At 51.2% G+C, this 21,785-nt stretch overlaps 1 long non-coding RNA gene across 1 annotated transcript in view; it reads right to left on the bottom strand.

Annotated features, from left to right (window-relative positions):
* Positions 1-21,785, bottom strand: part of LOC138527369 (uncharacterized) — a 201,295-nt gene that overhangs the window by 117,073 nt on the left and 62,437 nt on the right. The window contains exon 2 of the long non-coding RNA XR_011283910.1: positions 9,025-9,068. This is a non-coding gene — a long non-coding RNA (uncharacterized lncRNA). The remainder of the gene's footprint in view (positions 1-9,024; positions 9,069-21,785) is intronic.

The raw sequence follows: 21,785 nt of genomic DNA, 5'->3' as shown, positions 1-21,785 counted from the left end.
AGCAGTCCTCTGGGCCAGATGTGTGTGTGTGGAAGAAGACATGGAAAGCAGTCCTCTGGGCCAGATGTGTGTGTGGAGGAAGACATGGAAAGCAGTCCTCTGGGCCAGATGAGTGTGTGTAGAAGAAGACATGGAAAGCAGTCCTCTGGGCCAGATGTGTGTGTGTGGAAGAAGACATGGAAAGCAGTCCTCTGGGCCGGATGTGTGTGTGTGGAAGAAGACATGGAAAACAGTCCTCTGGGCCAGATGTGTGTGTGTGGAGGAAGCCATGGAAAGCAGTCCTCTGGGCCAGATGTGTGTGTGTGGAAGAAGACATGGAAAGCAGTCCTCTGGGCCAGATGTGTGTGTGTGGAAGAAGACATGGAAAACAGTCCTCTGGGCCAGATGTGTGTGTGGAGGAAGCCATGGAAAGCAGTCCTCTGGGCCAGATGAGTGTGTGTGGAAGAAGACATGGAAAGCAGGCCTCTGGGCCAGATGTGTGTGTGGAGGAAGACATGGAAAGCAGTCCTCTGGACCAGATGTGTGTGTGTGGAAGAAGACATGGAAAGCAGTCCTCTGGGCCAGATGTGTGTGTGTGGAGGAAGCCATGGAAAGCAGTCCTCTGGGCCAGATGTGTGTGTGGAGGAAGACATGGAAAGCAGTCCTCTGGGCCAGATGAGTGTGTGTGGAAGAAGACATGGAAAGCAGGCCTCTGGGCCAGATGTGTGTGTGTGGAAGAAGACATGGAAAGCAGGCCTCTGGGCCAGATGTGTGTGTGGAGGAAGACATGGAAAGCAGTCCTCTGGGCCAGATGAGTGTGTGTAGAAGAAGACATGGAAAGCAGTCCTCTGGGCCAGATGTGTGTGTGTGGAAGAAGACATGGAAAGCAGTCCTCTGGGCCGGATGTGTGTGTGTGGAAGAAGACATGGAAAACAGTCCTCTGGACCAGATGTGTGTGTGTGGAGGAAGCCATGGAAAGCAGTCCTCTGGGCCAGATGTGTGTGTGTGGAAGAAGACATGGAAAGCAGGCCTCTGGGCCAGATGTGTGTGTGTGGAAGAAGACATGGAAAGCAGTCCTCTGGACCAGATGTGTGTGTGTGGAAGAAGACATGGAAAGCAGTCCTCTGGGCCAGATGTGTGTGTGTGGAGGAAGCCATGGAAAGCAGTCCTCTGGGCCAGATGTGTGTGTGGAGGAAGACATGGAAAGCAGTCCTCTGGGCCAGATGAGTGTGTGTGGAAGAAGACATGGAAAGCAGGCCTCTGGGCCAGATGTGTGTGTGTGGAAGAAGACATGGAAAGCAGGCCTCTGGGCCAGATGTGTGTGTGTGGAGGAAGACATGGAAAGCAGGCCTCTGGGCCAGATGTGTGTGTGTGGAAGAAGACATGGAAAGCAGGCCTCTGGGCCAGATGAGTGTGTGTGGAAGAAGACATGGAAAGCAGGCCTCTGGGCCAGATGAGTGTGTGTGGAAGAAGACATGGAAAGCAGGCCTCTGGGCCAGATGTGTGTGTGTGGAAGAAGACATGGAAAGCAGGCCTCTGGGCCAGATGTGTGTGTGTGGAGGAAGACATGGAAAGCAGGCCTCTGGGCCAGATGTGTGTGTGTGGAAGAAGACATGGAAAGCAGGCCTCTGGGCCAGATGAGTGTGTGTGGAAGAAGACATGGAAAGCAGGCCTCTGGGCCAGATGAGTGTGTGTGGAAGAAGACATGGAAAGCAGGCCTCTGGGCCAGATGAGTGTGTGTGGAAGAAGACATGGAAAGCAGGCCTCTGGGCCAGATGTGTGTGTGTGGAAGAAGACATGGAAAGCAGTCCTCTGGGCCAGATGAGTGTGTGTGGAAGAAGACATGGAAAGCAGGCCTCTGGGCCAGATGAGTGTGTGTGGAAGAAGACATGGAAAGCAGGCCTCTGGGCCAGATGTGTGTGTGGAGGAAGACATGGAAAGCAGTCCTCTGGGCCAGATATGTGTGTGTGTGGAAGAAGACATGGAAAGCAGGCCTCTGGGCCAGATGAGTGTGTGTGGAAGAAGACATGGAAAGCAGGCCTCTGGGCCAGATGTGTGTGTGTGGAAGAAGACATGGAAAGCAGGCCTCTGGGCCAGATGAGTGTGTGTGGAAGAAGACATGGAAAGCAGGCCTCTGGGCCAGATGAGTGTGTGTGGAAGAAGACATGGAAAGCAGGCCTCTGGGCCAGATGTGTGTGTGTGGAAGAAGACATGGAAAGCAGGCCTCTGGGCCAGATGTGTGTGTGTGGAAGAAGACATGGAAAGCAGGCCTCTGGGCCAGATGTGTGTGTGTGGAAGAAGACATGGAAAGCAGTCCTCTGGGCCAGATGAGTGTGTGTGGAAGAAGACATGGAAAGCAGGCCTCTGGGCCAGATGAGTGTGTGTGGAAGAAGACATGGAAAGCAGGCCTCTGGGCCAGATGTGTGTGTGGAGGAAGACATGGAAAGCAGTCCTCTGGGCCAGATATGTGTGTGTGTGGAAGAAGACATGGAAAGCAGGCCTCTGGGCCAGATGAGTGTGTGTGGAAGAAGACATGGAAAGCAGGCCTCTGGGCCAGATGTGTGTGTGTGGAAGAAGACATGGAAAGCAGGCCTCTGGGCCAGATGAGTGTGTGTGGAAGAAGACATGGAAAGCAGGCCTCTGGGCCAGATGAGTGTGTGTGGAAGAAGACATGGAAAGCAGGCCTCTGGGCCAGATGTGTGTGTGTGGAAGAAGACATGGAAAGCAGGCCTCTGGGCCAGATGTGTGTGTGTGGAGGAAGACATGGAAAGCAGGCCTCTGGGCCAGATGTGTGTGTGTGGAAGAAGACATGGAAAGCAGGCCTCTGGGCCAGATGAGTGTGTGTGGAAGAAGACATGGAAAGCAGGCCTCTGGGCCAGATGAGTGTGTGTGGAAGAAGACATGGAAAGCAGGCCTCTGGGCCAGATGAGTGTGTGTGGAAGAAGACATGGAAAGCAGGCCTCTGGGCCAGATGTGTGTGTGTGGAAGAAGACATGGAAAGCAGTCCTCTGGGCCAGATGTGTGTGTGGAGGAAGACATGGAAAGCAGTCCTCTGGGCCAGATGTGTGTGTGTGGAGGAAGCCATGGAAAGCAGGCCTCTGGGCCAGATGAGTGTGTGTGGAAGAAGCCATGGAAAGCAGTCCTCTGGGCCAGATGTGTGTGTGTGGAAGAAGACATGGAAAGCAGGCCTCTGGGCCAGATGTGTGTGTGTGGAGGAAGCCATGGAAAGCAGTCCTCTGGGCCAGATGTGTGTGTGTGGAAGAAGACATGGAAAGCAGGTCTCAGGGCCAGATGAGTGTGTGTGGAAGAAGACATGGAAAGCAGTCCTCTGGGCCAGATGTGTGTGTGGAGGAAGACATGGAAAGCAGTCCTCTGGGCCAGATGTGTGTGTGTGGAAGAAGACATGGAAAGCAGGCCTCTGGGCCAGATGTGTGTGTGTGGAAGAAGACATGGAAAACAGTCCTCTGGGCCAGATGAGTGTGTGTGGAGGAAGCCATGGAAAGCAGGCCTCTGGGCCAGATGTGTGTGTGTGGAGGAAGCCATGGAAAGCAGGCCTCTGGGCCAGATGTGTGTGTGTGGAGGAAGCCATGGAAAGCAGGCCTCTGGGCCAGATGTGTGTGTGTGGAGGAAGCCATGGAAAGCAGTCCTCTGGGCCAGATGTGTGTGTGTGGAAGAAGACATGGAAAGCAGGCCTCTGGGCCAGATGTGTGTGTGTGGAGGAAGCCATGGAAAGCAGGCCTCTGGGCCAGATGTGTGTGTGTGGAGGAAGCCATGGAAAGCAGGCCTCTGGGCCAGATGTGTGTGTGTGGAGGAAGCCATGGAAAGCAGGCCTCTGGGCCAGATGTGTGTGTGTGGAGGAAGCCATGGAAAGCAGTCCTCTGGGCCAGATGTGTGTGTGTGGAAGAAGACATGGAAAGCAGTCCTCTGGGCCAGATGTGTGTGTGGAGGAAGACATGGAAAGCAGGCCTCTGGGCCAGATGTGTGTGTGGAGGAAGACATGGAAAGCAGTCCTCTGGGCCAGATGAGTGTGTGTGGAAGAAGACATGGAAAGCAGGCCTCTGGGCCAGATGTGTGTGTGTGGAAGAAGACATGGAAAGCAGGCCTCTGGGCCAGATGAGTGTGTGTGGAAGAAGACATGGAAAGCAGTCCTCTGGGCCAGATGTGTGTGTGTGGAAGAAGACATGGAAAGCAGTCCTCTGGGCCAGATGTGTGTGTGTGGAGGAAGCCATGGAAAGCAGGCCTCTGGGCCAGATGTGTGTGTGTGGAAGAAGACATGGAAAGCAGTCCTCTGGGCCTGATGTGTGTGTGGAGGAAGACATGGAAAGCAGTCCTCTGGGCCAGATGAGTGTGTGTGGAAGAAGACATGGAAAGCAGTCCTCTGGGCCAGATGTGTGTGTGGAGGAAGACATGGAAAGCAGGCCTCTGGGCCAGATGTGTGTGTGTGGAAGAAGACATGGAAAGCAGGCCTCTGGGCCAGATGTGTGTGTGTGGAAGAAGACATGGAAAGCAGGCCTCTGGGCCAGATGTGTGTGTGTGGAAGAAGACATGGAAAGCAGTCCTCTGGGCCAGATGTGTGTGTGTGGAGGAAGACATGGAAAGCAGGCCTCTGGGCCAGATGTGTGTGTGTGGAAGAAGACATGGAAAGCAGTCCTCTGGGCCAGATGTGTGTGTGGAGGAAGCCATGGAAAGCAGTCCTCTGGGCCAGATGTGTGTGTGTGGAAGAAGACATGGAAAGCAGTCCTCTGGGCCAGATGTGTGTGTGTGGAGGAAGCCATGGAAAGCAGGCCTCTGGGCCAGATGTGTGTGTGTGGAGGAAGCCATGGAAAGCAGTCCTCTGGGCCAGATGTGTGTGTGTGGAAGAAGACATGGAAAGCAGGCCTCTGGGCCAGATGTGTGTGTGGAGGAAGACATGGAAAGCAGGCCTCTGGGCCAGATGTGTGTGTGTGGAAGAAGACATGGAAAGCAGGCCTCTGGGCCAGATGTGTGTGTGTGGAAGAAGACATGGAAAGCAGTCCTCTGGGCCAGATGTGTGTGTGTGGAAGAAGACATGGAAAGCAGGCCTCTGGGCCAGATGTGTGTGTGTGGAAGAAGACATGGAAAGCAGTCCTCTGGGCCAGATGTGTGTGTGTGGAAGAAGACATGGAAAGCAGGCCTCTGGGCCAGATGTGTGTGTGTGGAGGAAGCCATGGAAAGCAGTCCTCTGGGCCAGATGTGTGTGTGTGGAAGAAGACATGGAAAGCAGGCCTCTGGGCCAGATGTGTGTGTGGAGGAAGACATGGAAAGCAGGCCTCTGGGCCAGATGTGTGTGTGTGGAAGAAGACATGGAAAGCAGGCCTCTGGGCCAGATGTGTGTGTGTGGAAGAAGACATGGAAAGCAGTCCTCTGGGCCAGATGTGTGTGTGTGGAAGAAGACATGGAAAGCAGGCCTCTGGGCCAGATGTGTGTGTGTGGAAGAAGACATGGAAAGCAGTCCTCTGGGCCAGATGTGTGTGTGTGGAAGAAGACATGGAAAGCAGGCCTCTGGGCCAGATGTGTGTGTGTGGAAGAAGACATGGAAAGCAGTCCTCTGGGCCAGATGTGTGTGTGGAGGAAGACATGGAAAGCAGTCCTCTGGGCCAGATGTGTGTGTGTGGAAGAAGACATGGAAAGCAGGCCTCTGGGCCAGATGTGTGTGTGTGGAAGAAGACATGGAAAACAGTCCTCTGGGCCAGATGAGTGTGTGTGGAGGAAGCCATGGAAAGCAGGCCTCTGGGCCAGATGTGTGTGTGTGGAGGAAGCCATGGAAAGCAGGCCTCTGGGCCAGATGTGTGTGTGTGGAGGAAGCCATGGAAAGCAGGCCTCTGGGCCAGATGTGTGTGTGTGGAGGAAGCCATGGAAAGCAGTCCTCTGGGCCAGATGTGTGTGTGTGGAAGAAGACATGGAAAGCAGGCCTCTGGGCCAGATGTGTGTGTGTGGAGGAAGCCATGGAAAGCAGGCCTCTGGGCCAGATGTGTGTGTGTGGAGGAAGCCATGGAAAGCAGGCCTCTGGGCCAGATGTGTGTGTGTGGAGGAAGCCATGGAAAGCAGGCCTCTGGGCCAGATGTGTGTGTGTGGAGGAAGCCATGGAAAGCAGTCCTCTGGGCCAGATGTGTGTGTGTGGAAGAAGACATGGAAAGCAGTCCTCTGGGCCAGATGTGTGTGTGGAGGAAGACATGGAAAGCAGGCCTCTGGGCCAGATGTGTGTGTGGAGGAAGACATGGAAAGCAGTCCTCTGGGCCAGATGAGTGTGTGTGGAAGAAGACATGGAAAGCAGGCCTCTGGGCCAGATGTGTGTGTGTGGAAGAAGACATGGAAAGCAGGCCTCTGGGCCAGATGAGTGTGTGTGGAAGAAGACATGGAAAGCAGTCCTCTGGGCCAGATGTGTGTGTGTGGAAGAAGACATGGAAAGCAGTCCTCTGGGCCAGATGTGTGTGTGTGGAGGAAGCCATGGAAAGCAGGCCTCTGGGCCAGATGTGTGTGTGTGGAAGAAGACATGGAAAGCAGTCCTCTGGGCCTGATGTGTGTGTGGAGGAAGACATGGAAAGCAGTCCTCTGGGCCAGATGAGTGTGTGTGGAAGAAGACATGGAAAGCAGTCCTCTGGGCCAGATGTGTGTGTGGAGGAAGACATGGAAAGCAGGCCTCTGGGCCAGATGTGTGTGTGTGGAAGAAGACATGGAAAGCAGGCCTCTGGGCCAGATGTGTGTGTGTGGAAGAAGACATGGAAAGCAGGCCTCTGGGCCAGATGTGTGTGTGTGGAAGAAGACATGGAAAGCAGTCCTCTGGGCCAGATGTGTGTGTGTGGAGGAAGACATGGAAAGCAGGCCTCTGGGCCAGATGTGTGTGTGTGGAAGAAGACATGGAAAGCAGTCCTCTGGGCCAGATGTGTGTGTGGAGGAAGCCATGGAAAGCAGTCCTCTGGGCCAGATGTGTGTGTGTGGAAGAAGACATGGAAAGCAGTCCTCTGGGCCAGATGTGTGTGTGTGGAGGAAGCCATGGAAAGCAGGCCTCTGGGCCAGATGTGTGTGTGTGGAGGAAGCCATGGAAAGCAGTCCTCTGGGCCAGATGTGTGTGTGTGGAAGAAGACATGGAAAGCAGGCCTCTGGGCCAGATGTGTGTGTGGAGGAAGACATGGAAAGCAGGCCTCTGGGCCAGATGTGTGTGTGTGGAAGAAGACATGGAAAGCAGGCCTCTGGGCCAGATGTGTGTGTGTGGAAGAAGACATGGAAAGCAGTCCTCTGGGCCAGATGTGTGTGTGTGGAAGAAGACATGGAAAGCAGGCCTCTGGGCCAGATGTGTGTGTGTGGAAGAAGACATGGAAAGCAGTCCTCTGGGCCAGATGTGTGTGTGTGGAAGAAGACATGGAAAGCAGGCCTCTGGGCCAGATGTGTGTGTGTGGAGGAAGCCATGGAAAGCAGTCCTCTGGGCCAGATGTGTGTGTGTGGAAGAAGACATGGAAAGCAGGCCTCTGGGCCAGATGTGTGTGTGGAGGAAGACATGGAAAGCAGGCCTCTGGGCCAGATGTGTGTGTGTGGAAGAAGACATGGAAAGCAGGCCTCTGGGCCAGATGTGTGTGTGTGGAAGAAGACATGGAAAGCAGTCCTCTGGGCCAGATGTGTGTGTGTGGAAGAAGACATGGAAAGCAGGCCTCTGGGCCAGATGAGTGTGTGTGGAAGAAGACATGGAAAGCAGGCCTCTGGGCCAGATGTGTGTGTGTGGAAGAAGACATGGAAAGCAGGCCTCTGGGCCAGATGTGTGTGTGTGGAGGAAGCCATGGAAAGCAGTCCTCTGGGCCAGATGTGTGTGTGTGGAAGAAGACATGGAAAGCAGGCCTCTGGGCCAGATGTGTGTGTGGAGGAAGACATGGAAAGCAGGCCTCTGGGCCAGATGTGTGTGTGTGGAAGAAGACATGGAAAGCAGGCCTCTGGGCCAGATGTGTGTGTGTGGAAGAAGACATGGAAAGCAGTCCTCTGGGCCAGATGTGTGTGTGTGGAAGAAGACATGGAAAGCAGGCCTCTGGGCCAGATGTGTGTGTGTGGAAGAAGACATGGAAAGCAGGCCTCTGGGCCAGATGTGTGTGTGTGTGGAAGAAGACATGGAAAGCAGTCCTCTGGGCCAGATGTGTGTGTGTGGAAGAAGACATGGAAAGCAGGCCTCTGGGCCAGATGTGTGTGTGTGTGTGTGGAGGAAGCCATGGAAAGCAGTCCTCTGGGCCAGATGAGTGTGTGTGGAAGAAGACATGGAAAGCAGGCCTCTGGGCCAGATGTGTGTGTGTGGAAGAAGACATGGAAAGCAGGCCTCTGGGCCAGATGAGTGTGTGTGGAAGAAGACATGGAAAGCAGGCCTCTGGGCCAGATGTGTGTGTGTGGAAGAAGACATGGAAAGCAGGCCTCTGGGCCAGATGTGTGTGTGTGGAAGAAGACATGGAAAGCAGGCCTCTGGGCCAGATGTGTGTGTGTGTGTGTGGAGGAAGCCATGGAAAGCAGTCCTCTGGGCCAGATGAGTGTGTGTGGAAGAAGACATGGAAAGCAGGCCTCTGGGCCAGATGTGTGTGTGTGGAAGAAGACATGGAAAGCAGGCCTCTGGGCCAGATGAGTGTGTGTGGAAGAAGACATGGAAAGCAGGCCTCTGGGCCAGATGTGTGTGTGTGGAAGAAGACATGGAAAGCAGGCCTCTGGGCCAGATGTGTGTGTGTGGAAGAAGACATGGAAAGCAGGCCTCTGGGCCAGATGTGTGTGTATGCTCAACATTCATTTTAAATGATGGCTAATGATCATCAGCACATATTGTGAAAACCTAGCCATGTAGCAATGGAGTGCTGTGAAACAAGGGAAGCAGTGACAGAGTGCAGTAATGGACAGGGGATAATATTAAGGGTACACTTGAAAGGTTATGGAGGGAGGGGGTGTAGATATGTGCAAGCAGGGAACGCAGCTGACCCATTCATTTCATGATGACAGTCAAAGACATTTTGAGGAATGATGACATTGATGTTATGTTATTTTACGCTCTGTTACTGGGTTTTATACCATTCTCTGCTGCCGTTTTCATGGTCCGAGGCACTCAGGTGGATCTGAAATGAAAGAGAGGGATAAGGTTAGTGGGGAGGAGGGAGAATGCAAAATAGCGTTGCTGTTGTGTTGAAGCTTGAATTCCAGAAGTAGGGTGGGCAGACACAGTTTTCCCGGGACATTCCTGGGAAATTGCTTCTGTTGTGGGAGTTTTTAAATTTCATAAACCCTGTCCCGGGATTGGAAGGGTGGGTGACCTGATTTCGAAAAAAACCCGAAAACGGCCCCGGCGCGACTCTTGCTGCGTGTGAATGGGGGCATGAATACTTTTCACGGCCCCATTTCCTCCCCCTTCCCCTCCCCGGCCACCCTCCTCCAATGAGAGGAGTGTGCTTGTGAGCACATACACACACCCAGCCCCTCCCCTGCCCCCCGGCAACCGGCCAGCGACATAGAAGTAGGACTACCGCTGTATTTGTGTTTACGTTCGTCCTACTTCTATGTCTATGGCCTGCCTCGTTTTTTGTTTTTTTTAATCTGGTAACCCTATCCAGAAGTGCCCTGGACTCTGCGCTCATGTCTGTTTCTGAGTATAGTAGAGTGTTGCGAGCATTGAGACTTTTGTGTCTGGAGGGGAGCCTTGCGTGCCCATGGTGCTAGTATGAATTGAGTGTTGCTGTTTGATTCCTGTGGTAGGGATAGTTCTTTGCTGTTTACCGGGTCGCCGCTAGGTGTGTTTAAGCACAGATGTTGGGCATATTAGTAAGGTAGTGGAGGGGCAGTTTGCAAACCTGAGGACCCTGCCAATGTGTCGGGGGCAATGTCCCTTTGGAGGCGCCCCTTGGATGATGCCTGGGTAGTGGTGGCCTTCGGGCAAGGCATTCGTGAGGGGATGTCCTGCGGCTGCCTGGTGTGGGCTGGCATCTCTGGTAGTGTACAGTGTGCTGCGAGAGGCCCTGGGTGACAGTAGGGGAACACGACGAGGAAGGAGTGCAAGGCAAGGGTGCAAGCAGAAGACGGTACCAAGTAGACCTTGGATCAGCAATATTGCAAGGGGGCTTTTGACTAAGGCCCTTGAAACCCCAATAAGCAACAATTGTATACTGTCAAAATTACATTGCTAAGTGACCAAGGAAATATTTTTTAGGGGGAAAAAAACCTTGAGGGCACAGTAACTCTGACATGGCATAAATCAATGTATTTTTTCACCAATAACAAGAAGTATGTATGTATATATTTGTTTGTACCAATATAATCAAGGGTAATATACAAAACGTTGATCCAAAACAGACAACAGGTTAACAAAGGAATTTGTTTGCAAACTTTGGTAATCTTCAGATCACTTCATCAGGCATAAGAAGAATGGAAATCTTGAGAAAACAAGAGAGCTTATGCATTCACCTGTGCAATTCCTTTTCTGGACATGTGTGTGTTTCCCAAAGAGCCATGCCTGTTCCTATTTAACCATCCATATCATTTTAGGATGTCTCTCCAAAAATGAAATTCACACTTCTGCCACTGGATGGCGACGTGGCTTTGCATATATAAGGCAGGACGGTTCAAAGTAGAACACATTCTAATAACTATAACTTGCTGTCCCCAAAGAATCCTGCACCGATCTCTCTGTTTTCTTTCTCTCGCACTCTCTCTCCCTCGCTGCCTAATTCTATGTTTCTGCATCTCTCTGTGGACAAGTGTTGCGTGATCAGGTGCACGTGTGCCATCCTGCTGTGGCAAACAGCAGCGCACCCTGAGAAAAACACAGCTATTGTGAAAGAATTCAGCTGTTCTTTGCAAACAAACAAAACTACTGTAAAAAGGAAACTATTCAATTGTACTAAGAGTCTGGAATGCCCACACAATCTGCCTGATTCATGGAATTATTTGCATGAAAAACGTAGATTTGAGCGCCTTCTGCCAGAAAATCCCTGTTTGAAGTATGGGGATTTTCGGGCCAAAAGGCGCGCCAATCTGTGTTTTTCACGCAAATAATTCCATGAATAAGGCAGAATGCGTTTTCTGATAGAAGGTTATCATTCCAAGATGGGGAGTCAGGTACACTCCTGTTCTACTCGCTTAAAAGGGAAGAAAGGAAGGGGACAAAAAGCACTTATGAGAGCTCCTGGCTGCTTTGCATACAATGTAAGTGCATTTTGGGACAATAAGAATTACTGCAGATATTTATGTTTGACAAGCAATATATCTTTGATAAAAGGGTTGTAGGCTTGGATCAGTAAGTTGTGACAAATCGAGGGATTCAGTCACGTTCCTCAAGTGGGGCGCCCCTTCCTGTGAGGTTAGGGAGGGCAGCCTGCTACGCAACATTACCCCTACGGGTGGCGGTAAGCAGGACCTCACAGGGAGAGATCTCCCTTTTATAAATAAGGATTCCCTTTGCAAAGAGGTACTCCCTTTTCACTATCCTCATACACCTAATACCATCCTCTCAGTTAACAATCAGACTCTCCTCTTAAACATTCTATTGTGATACAATACTAGAAGAAAAGTATCAGCCTGGTACTGTGAAGAGTAAGAGCATTGGAGTGATAAAGAACACCTGTCAATCACTGAGACGAAGAAAACAAGAGTCGTTATGGAGAACACAACTCCAACACAAAGGAGGGAATATACTGAGATGCTGAGGGAGCCATAGCATTGTGTGATAAAAGTAGGCGGGCCAAGAGAACCAGGAAGAGAGACCCGGGAGTGCGAAACCAGCCCATCAGAAGTGCACTATCTGGAGAGTAGAGTGTAGGAATGAAGCCTGACGTTGCTGATACCACAGATGGACACAGGAGCGGGTCTCCAAAGAGAACGGAAGAAGGCAGAGACGCCATTCTGACAAACAACGAAGAAGAAGCAAAGAAGCATGCAGACCAGGTGACGCAATCCCAGAACGGGGAAAGGGGCGTAAGAGCTCAATGGCACAGTCATATCCAAGAAAGTTGAAAAAACGAATATAAATAGTGGGCTAATCATATTCGTCCCAGTAAATGGCAAAGTAATAAAAAGAATGAGAGTCACACAGGTACTAATCATACTCATCCTAGTGAATGACAAAGTAATAAGAAAAGTGAGAACTCCACCGGGACTAATCATACTCGTCCCAGTGATTGGCAAAAGAAGAGTACAAATCTCACTGGGACTAATCATACCCGTCCCACTGAATGGCATAGTCATAAGAGGAGTGACAATCATACAGGGACTAATTCTATTCGTTCCAGTGAATGGCAAAATAATAAGAATAGTGAGACTCACACCGGGACTAATCATACTCGTCCCAGTGAAGGGCGAACTCATAAGGAGAGTGAGACTTACACAGTGCCTAAAAACCAGGGAATGACAAGATCATAAGAAGAGTAAGAGTCCAACGAGGGCTCACCATATATGGTTCAGTAGGGAGACGAATAAAGAATGGAGAGAGAGTTGTTATTAGAACAAGTGTCTTGTCCTACAGGAGAGAGTAGGATTGTACACTCAAGAATTCGAGAAAGTCCAGAGAGGACCCCAAAGAGTCAAAGGAACCAATACGCAAAGGCCTGAAGTCCCTTGAAAGGACTCAAGGACTTGTTACGAGCAATCGCGAAGGACTATCTGAAGAACTCTATTGAGGAGAACTGTGCTGAAAAGCATTCCAGGAGAAGGAAGTCATTCCAGGAGAAGGCAGTCATTACAGGAGAAGGAAGTAATTCCAGGAGAAGGGAGTCATTCCAGGAGAAGGAAGTCATTCCAGGAGAAGGGAGTCATTCCAGGAGAAGGCAGTCATTCCAGGAGAAGGGAGTCATTCCAGGAGAAGGCAGTCATTCCAGGAAAAGGGAGTCATTCCAGGAGAAGGGAGTCATTTTCCTAGACTTTCTGTTGTTTAGTAATAGCGGTAGGGTCAGCCTAGGTTAGTTTTGGGGCAGAGGCGAGACTTTTGATTACAGACTTCACTATTGACGACGAGCACCCTAGTTTGCTTCTGTTAGGTAGGGAAACCCTTAGGATAGGGAAAGTTAGGCATTTTCTTCATTATTTTCTAATAAACTGTGTTGAATATGGCACCCATTGGTCCGTCTCCTCCTTCTGACCAACCACAAAGTCTGTAATGCACCCTGGGCCTTGTTACCCATTTCAGTTTTCACAGCACTCACCCTAACCCTGAAATGTTTGCAATCATGAACCATACATAATGATTTGGAGAGCCTTGAAGCTTAGCTGTCAGGATACAATGGCTGTGTCATCTCCTACTTCATTTACTTGTAGATATGTGTTTTTCCCCCTTGAGCAGAAAGAGGGGCGAAGAGAAGAAGATGGGGCTGAGGGTAAAGATGGTTGAGCACATGCTCAGTCCCTGAGTTTACCATGAAATGATCGAATATAAAAAATCATAATGAGAAATTACCAAATTGCTTTTTTTTCCTAATAATGTGGGGGGGGGGCTCCCCGCACTCCCCCTCACTCCCCTACGTCAACTAATACCCTTGCCCACACCTATATTTTAACAAAAACTACCCAAAATTTCGAAAGATATGGGTAAAACAAATCAGTCATTTCTCCTTAAGATTTTGTTATATTCGATCATTTATATGGATACCCAGTCCCTGATGCGCAGGCACCCTAAGATCATTACGTGAATAGGGCGCTTTCATAGCAGTACTGGTAAGTACTATTTAGTAGGCGTTACAAAATAATGGTATACCGTCGTTTCATCGACAGGCATTTTTTACGAATGCCTTTTTTACATGGATACTATTACGAAAAAGTCATAGACATTTTTGGGGGGGTGGGAAAGGGCAGATAAGGGGTTAGGGGGTCGGGAATAGTTAGACATAGGTGTGGGGGTAGCTTGGGGGAGGAACCCTCCCAAAATTAAAAAATCAATGCCTTTTTCATAACAGTGTCCACGTAAAAAAGGAAGTCGTAAAAATGCCTGTCGGCGAAATGACATGGAACCAAAAAAATAATACCAATAATAGTATGTTATTAATAGTATTCATACTTGCAAACAAACATAATGCAGTTCATTTTGAAATAATAACTCAAATATAAAAATACATGAATGTATTCAATAATACTACTGATAATAAGGATAAAACAAAAGTGTCCATAGTAACTATAACGCTATTACTACTTTCATTAAGTGCAATTGTGTAATTAGGAGCTACCCACCAGCAAATTGAACATGGAATGCAGCAAGGTTTGAGGGTGTGCTATGTGATGTTATGTTGTGGGATCTATACCTTATACCACGTCCCGTGCCATGTGCATTGCCGCCACTTGCCCGGCTGGATCTGAAAGCGAGGCTGGCGAGTGAGACCGGAAGTAGGCTGAGCTTCTAGGTGTTCTGTGCCAAGCGCTTGGAGCCATGAGCTGTGGTTTGTGAGTTGTTTGCAGTGGTGTGGTTCGACGTCTCTTGGGTGGGGCGTGAAATCGCCATGTGTGCGTGGCGTGGTGGGGATGGGCATTGTGTTTTGGAATGCAGTGGTTGAGTGTGGGATCCTGAAGCCACGGACAGCACATGCTAACATGGGCAGAGCAAGGCGGGGAAGGCATACAAGGGATATAAAAACATTAAAAGTCATGTAGGAAACAGAGGGTGGTGAAGAGAGGGGCGAGATACAGACGTGAAGGAGCCAACATAATGGAATATTATTTATTTATTTATTTCATTTATAAAGCGCACATACAACCCGGAGGCATTGAGGCGCTGTTGCACATACAAGTCAGGTACAGGTGTGGGGAACATAATTAGTAAGGCAGTAGGGTATAGGTGGAAAGACAGGAAAGAAGAGGTAAGAATGGTTTGATGACCTGTGACACAAATGTCTAAACCCTGTTTTGTTTGTTTCTACATAGTGTTGTGTACACCGTTTGTTAGATATACCCTGACTGAATAGCAGCCTCGGGTAGCACTTACTCGAGCCATCTCACACCCAATCATTGTATTCACTTGTGCAATCTGTTAGGGAACTCTTCCTCCAAACTTTTAAGGTTGGTGCACAGTTGTACTTCCTTTTGTTGTATGAAATCTGTCTGTGTTACTTTCGCGCTTAGCGAAAGCAATGTAAACATTTTAAAAACTGTTTTGAGATTGAAATAAATATGTCCAAAACTGTTTAACTGTATGAGGGTCTCACATCCTGACTATTTTTTGATATTTATATAGGATGCAATAGGTTGCACAGTGAAAGTGTTACATAAACACTAGTCATTCTGAGCAAACCAGGGTGGGAGTTAATACAGCAGGTGGAAATTCATCCTATTTGCAAATGGACTCTGGGATTTTCACTTTGTGACTTCTCCGTTCAGAAATTGAATTGTGGGCATGGAACAGTGTTCACCACTCCCCACAGTCCTGTAGACATGTCCAGCACCATGGGCACGGCTTTCTCTAATTACACATCCGTTGGAGTATTGTTTGCTGCAACCTTTGCTGGAAGTCCCGAGGAAGACAGCGATTCCCACCCACGCTCTCCTTCCTGAGCAGAGGGCGACCTTTCAACTAGGCTTCACAGACGTACTGGACACACATGTACTAAATATCCTTCTTTTCTTGTCTCCATGTTTCTCTTTTTAGGCGCCCTGAGGCCTACGGATTAGTGGTGCTATAGAAAAATGCAGATAGATAGATAGTAGCACTATCTAAATAGAAACCAAGGCACTTTACTTGTTCCCGCCCCTCCCGGCCCAGACAGCCGACCATGTACAGAGCCCCTCTACATGACTCTTTCCTTCCTTCTTAGACTCCCAACCTTCATTTGACCTCCAAAATGTATCTTTGGGGGAAATAGTTCTATCCACATTCTCTCCGGTATGCAGTAATAAAATCACGGCAAAAATGTTGTCTGTCCAAAAAAGCGCGGCAAAAATGCAGTGGTTTGACTCGATAAAGGTGTACCCCGTTATACCACTTAACGGGAGCAGCGGTTGCGGGGGTGTGCCCCAAATCCTTTACATGGATTGCGGCGGCAAAACCACGGCCTTTTTGCTGCGATTTACTGTCTACTGGAAAGCTTAGCTATCCGGCACTATATTATCCAGGACATTCTATTAACTGGCACCTGTTATGGTCATGAGGTCTTTCGGATGATAAAAAGCCGGATAAGACTATTGAGCAGTCTGACGAGCAGAGGATTATGGGTGGTAGTTGGGCCAACCACTGTTTGGTACATTACCACGTTGAAGTCTTCCATGTTGACAGTGAGTGTTGCTGAAAAGCTCTGTTCAGTTTTTGTTATGAGAAAGAAGGAATGTGATAACACCACGTGGCGCGACAGCAACGTTCTGCCGTCGCGCGTATGTTATAGGGAAGGGGGCGGTCCCGCGACATGGCAGTGCATGCCGGCAGCCCGATGCAAAGAGTCCTGTGTCCGTGTGGCTTGTTTAAGGTACTGGGGGCAAGGCTTTACCACGGGGGCCCCGGGGGCTAATCAATCTATCACAGTAATATGCCTGTACATAAAGCACATTCCCAGCCTGCTTTGTTATCTGGGCCCTTTGCTCTATTTCCCGTCTCTTTGCCATCCAGGACACAGACATTCCACACTCTTGATTCACTGGGGGTGCCAGATAACAAAGCTTTTACCCTACTATAGAGCAAAACATCCACTGGCCATGTTGGGGTGGGGGCCTTGCAATGCTCCTTTCTCCTTCCTGAGGCGAAGATGGGGGGGCCATCCCGGATGCCTCTGGAGTACAGAGATAGGGATGATGTTGGCTGCAGGGGAAATCGCCAGGAGGAAAAACTGTCCAGCAAAAAGGGACTGTGAGCCAACCTGTGAGGTCAAAATAGGAAGAGGTGTGTCTTCGTCACCGTAAAAACGGCTTCTCCGGATGTAATTTTAGATGTACTAGCCCCTGGATTCAGGGTTTATGGGCATACTTACCTTGTGTGGGTCAGGCAAGATAACACAACATATCTTTAATTGTATGTATGTACTGAGCGTCTGTATGGCGCCTATACAGCAAAAAGTGTTTCCAGGCGCCAATGACTATGAACATGTGCACGTGACCGCCGTGGGCGGAGCCACAGGGCAGAGAACCGGCACACGTGTGGTCACTGTGGAGGGCCACGATGCACAGAAAGGCGTGAAGTCGCGAGCTGGGCTGGAAAATGTCACGAGACGATGAGAGCAGCCCACGTCACGTGTCTCAGGTGCCGAGGGGCCAGGAGGGAGCCGAACCTCTGATGAAAAGCAGACTCTGTGAGGGGCTTCTCAGAAGGCGACTCAGGGTGGGCATGGGCTTCTGAAGGAGCTGCTGGTGAGAAGAGCCATGGAGAGCTGGGAAGAAGGAGAAAAGCTGGGGCTGCAGCACCCCAGAGCCCCCGGCTCGACTTCAGTGAGCAGTGCTGGATGAAGGCTGAGAGGCCAAGCAAAACAGAAAGCGAGCTAAGAATGCGATGGACGGGCAGACAGAGAGTGGGAGAGATCAAAGAGAGAGAAGGGGGGAGAGAGAGAGAGGTGGGAAGGGAGAGACAGATGAGATACATGCTGGTAGCTGTGGTTCTAACACTCCAAGAGCCATGCGCAATCGTGCCGACAAGTCAAGAGAGTGAAAGGAACAGTGGCATTTTTGGTGGTTGTGGTTGCAACACTACAGATGCCTAACCCAGTTTCAGTGGCAACCCAAGAGACCTGCAGAATTGCATTTTGGGAGCCGTGGTTCTAATACTCCAAAAACCGATTGCAGTGCTGTTGACAAGCCATACAAACTAAAGGATTTCATGTTGAGAGTTGTGATCTAAATGCTCAAAAATCCTTTCACCGAGCCCCTGAAAAGCCAAGATAGGCCGAGAAGGAGTGCTTGTTGCGCACTGAGGTTCTAACGCGCCAAAGGGTCTGTCCAGTGGCAAGGATAAGTCAAGTGTCTAACAATTCAAGAGGCTTGGGCAGTTGAGCAGTTAAGCCGAGAAACCCAAAGAATTGCATGCTGGAAGTTGTGTTTCTGAATCTCTCCAAAGACCCAGAGCAATGGTGGTGTTGCGTAGTATATACGCATTGTTTACGCATGCGCGAGTGACAACGAGGCTCGCGCATGCGCGTTAAAAATAAAGACGGTCAGCCCGGCAGTTCGAGCCGGGGGCCTGATCAGCACACACGTGTCCCATGTGGTCCCTGGCGAGTGAATGCGTGGCTGAGTGTGAATGCTGGTGTGGGCCCTGGCAAGCCCACACCATACAACATTGGCGACGAGGACGACTCCGGAGTTTTACATCTCCGCTCCAACGGCATCGGAGCCCGAGGGTTTTGCTCCGTGTCGACACAGACTCGCGCGCACGGCCGGCGGCCATCTTGGTTTTCACACGTGGATCGCAGCGGTAGCGGCCGAGGAGGGTGATCGTGCACCGGCTGCGATCCCCAGTGCCTGGACAGTAATTTTTTAAACCTTTCACAGCCCTAGCCTGCAGCAGGGCTGTGGGGGAAAAAAAAGAGAAAAACTGTGAGGAGAGTTCAGACCTTCCCACACCTACACCCACAGAGTTTGGTGCCATACTCTACAAGTGATGTTGGACTTCCGCCGTCACACCTGGTGATTTAACCATCTCTACACCCTCGTGGGACAGCAATCTGAGTACTACATCCAGCCACCACCATGGGTGAGGAAGGCGAAGGAGAGGAAGCCCCTGCGCCCATCCCACGCAGGATGCACAGCACTTTAAGCCCCATGCCTGAATTTGACACCACTGGCCCACCATCTAAACTAGGCCTGAAATGGCTCTTGTGGGTCAAGAAACTAGAAATGTTTTTCAGGGCCTCTGGGGAGACGGATGACGAAGCGAAAATTGCCATCGTGGTGTACTCTGCAGGGACGGAGGTCCACAGAATTTATGACTCTCTCAACATCCCGGTGGTTACGTATGACGCTGTGAAACAGACTCTTCAAGACCATTTTGTACCATTGGCAAATGTGGACTTTGAGAGGTTTGTCATGTGTGCGGAGAAGCAGTTAGCGGAAGAGTCGCTGGACCAGTTCTGTGCGCGGCTGAGGCACCTGGCAAGTTCCTGCAGGTGGGTGAATGAGGAGGATATGGTCCGAAACCAGCTGCTGCAAGGGGGCAGTTTGGGGAAGTTAAGGAGGCAGGTGTTGAGAGAGCCTGGTTTGACCCTACAGCAGATCCTGGACACAGGGAGAGCTTACGAACTGGCGGAGGCCAGGGGGGCGAAGATGGATGCCGCCACGCACCCTGGCAAGGGCGAAGAGGCATTTGCCATTGGACGCTCTGCTCCAGGGAGAGCGAGATGGACACCAAGGAGAGGGGATGGCCCTTCAGCACCTGGCAATACTCAGTCGTGTCCCTATTGCGGTATGACCTGCCGCACATGGGGGAGTGCACAGCAAAGTCGAGGGTCTGCGGCTGGTGCGGCACACCAGGACATTACGCAAGGGTGTGCAGGGCATCCAGCCCGGTAGTGGCCTCGAGAGGGCCACCTAGAATTGGTGGGAGCAATACCCGAAGAGTGAGGGGTGTGGCGTCAGTTGAGCAAGGCCACCAGGACTTGAACATAGCAGAGGAGGAAGAGGAGGAAGAGGAAATCTTCTTCATCTCAAGCATTGCCACTGGTCTCAGAGGAAGCCGACAACCGACATGCACGGTAAACATCGGAGAGGTCCCCACCCCAGTTCTCATAGATACGGGGGCGTCAGTTTGTGTGCTAGTGACTGAACATCATGAAGCCCTCCCAGGCCCTCCCGAGGTGGCGGAATCCAAGGCGCTGATCTATGCCTTCGGCGGAGACACGCCACTTCCAATCCAGGGGGTGTTTGTGGCGCTAGTGTCCCATGGACAGAGCAGGATTAAGGTGAGATTCTTCGTGACAAGTGTGAGCCCGCACTCCCTCCTCAGCTGCGCCGCCTCCGAAGCACTAAATATTGTGCATTTCACGCTCGCTGTTTATCACACGGACCTAGAACGCCTGCTGCAGCGCTTCAACACCATCTTTCATGGGATAGGGAAGCTAAAAGGGGACCCCATCAGGCTCCACATTGATGAGTCGGTGAGACCAACAGCACTCAAGCATCCCCGCATCCTGTTTCACCTGAGGGCACAGGTGGAGAAGGAGTTACAAACACTTGTCGACCTAGACATTATTGAGAGAGTGGAAGGCCCGACTCCGTGGGTTTCTCCGATCGTGGTCGCCCCAAAGCCCAAACAGCCGGGAGCAGTCCGCATCTGCGTGGACATGAGGTTGCCAAACATGGCGATCAAAAGGGAACGTCATCTCACGCCCACCCTAGATGACATTGTCGCGAACTACAGGGGGCGAAAGTCTTTTCTAAACTGGATCTGAGGTCCGGCTACCATCAACTGGAGCTCCACCCCGAGTCAAGATACATTACCACCTTTACGACTCATGAGGGGCTATACCAGTTTAAGAGGCTCAGCTTCGGGGTCTCTTCAGCAGCAGAAGTTTTCCAGAACGCCATTAGGGGAGCCCTGTCGGGGCTAAAAGGCGTGATCAACATGTCAGACAACATCCTGGTATTCGCAAGATCAGAAGCAGAGCATTTGAAGCACCTGGAGAGCACCTTGGAAAGACTACATAGCCTGGGACTAACCCTGCACCGGCAAAAGTGTGCATTTTTGAAAGACCAGATAGATTTTTTTGGGTTTGTGTTCCACGCCGGAGACATCTCCCCGGACCCAGAGAAAGTGAAGGACATTCAAGAGGCGGCTCCGCCGGAGTCGCCCGCAGAAATCAGGAGCTTCCTGGGCATGGTCAATTATTGTGGCCGATTTATTCGCGACTTGGCCTCGCTGTCGGAACCCTTGCGGGCACTGACCAGAAGTGATGTGGCCTGGACCTGGACAAGGAATGAACAAAGAGCTTTCACCGCCATCAAGAACGCCCTGTCGGGGAAAGACACTATGGCTTATTTTAATCCAGACCGGGAGTCGGAGATCATGGTAGACGCCAGCCCGGTGGGTCTAGGGGCAGTCCTCATGCAGGCGGACCCACAGGGGATCATGCGACCCATTGCCTAGGCCAGCAAGGCGCTCACCGAGACTGAAAAGCGTTATTCGCAAATTGAGCGCGAAGCCCTGGCTGTCTTGTGGGGCCGCAAGCACTTTCGGATCTACATCTTAGGAAAGCCTGTAGTTGTCGTGACGGACCACAAGCCCCTGATCCCGATCATGTCCGGGGCATCGTCCAAGCCACCGCCACGTATCGAGAGGTGGATGCTCTCGCTCATGGAGTACAGGGTCAAGTTGCTGTACCGTCCTGGCACCCACAATCCAGCGGACTATCTGTCCCACCACCCGGTAGCGGGGCACCCCCGAGACTCGGCAGAATTGGCAGATTGTGTAGAAGCAGTGCACCTGGTGGTGGAATCAGCGCTGCCTGTCATCATGGCGCGCCAAGAGATTGCTGAGGAATCAAATGCGGACTAAGTATTCCGGATAATAAAGGAGGCTGTGGCCAGTGGAGAGTGGCGCGAAGTGCTCATGAGCAACGCCAGGAGGGACACTGGTGCACAGAAGGACCTACAAGCTCTCCGGAGGGCATGCCACGAGCTGTCGGTGGCTGAGGACGGTCTTTTGCTGAGGGGGCACCAGATTGTGATCCCACGTGCACTGGTGGGCAAGGTGCTGCAGCTCGCCCACAAAGGGCACCAGGGATCGGCGAAGACGAAGGCCCGTCTCAGGTTGGTAGGGTAGACGAGTTTGTGAGAGCATGCATACCTTGCCAAGCAGCAAGTCCAGTGGAGAGAGGGCGGCCCATCCAGGCCATGGAAAGGAGTGAACGCCCATGGGGGACGGTGCATGCTGACTTCGTATCCACGGGCCGAGGGAA

Source organism: Ambystoma mexicanum, chromosome 14, assembly GCF_040938575.1.
Source record: "Ambystoma mexicanum isolate Mex_15411 chromosome 14, UKY_AmexF1_1, whole genome shotgun sequence".
NCBI classification, from domain to species: domain Eukaryota; kingdom Metazoa; phylum Chordata; class Amphibia; order Caudata; family Ambystomatidae; genus Ambystoma; species Ambystoma mexicanum.
The sequence above is the reverse complement of the archived record's forward strand: the minus strand, read 5'-3'. Positions and strand labels throughout refer to the sequence as shown.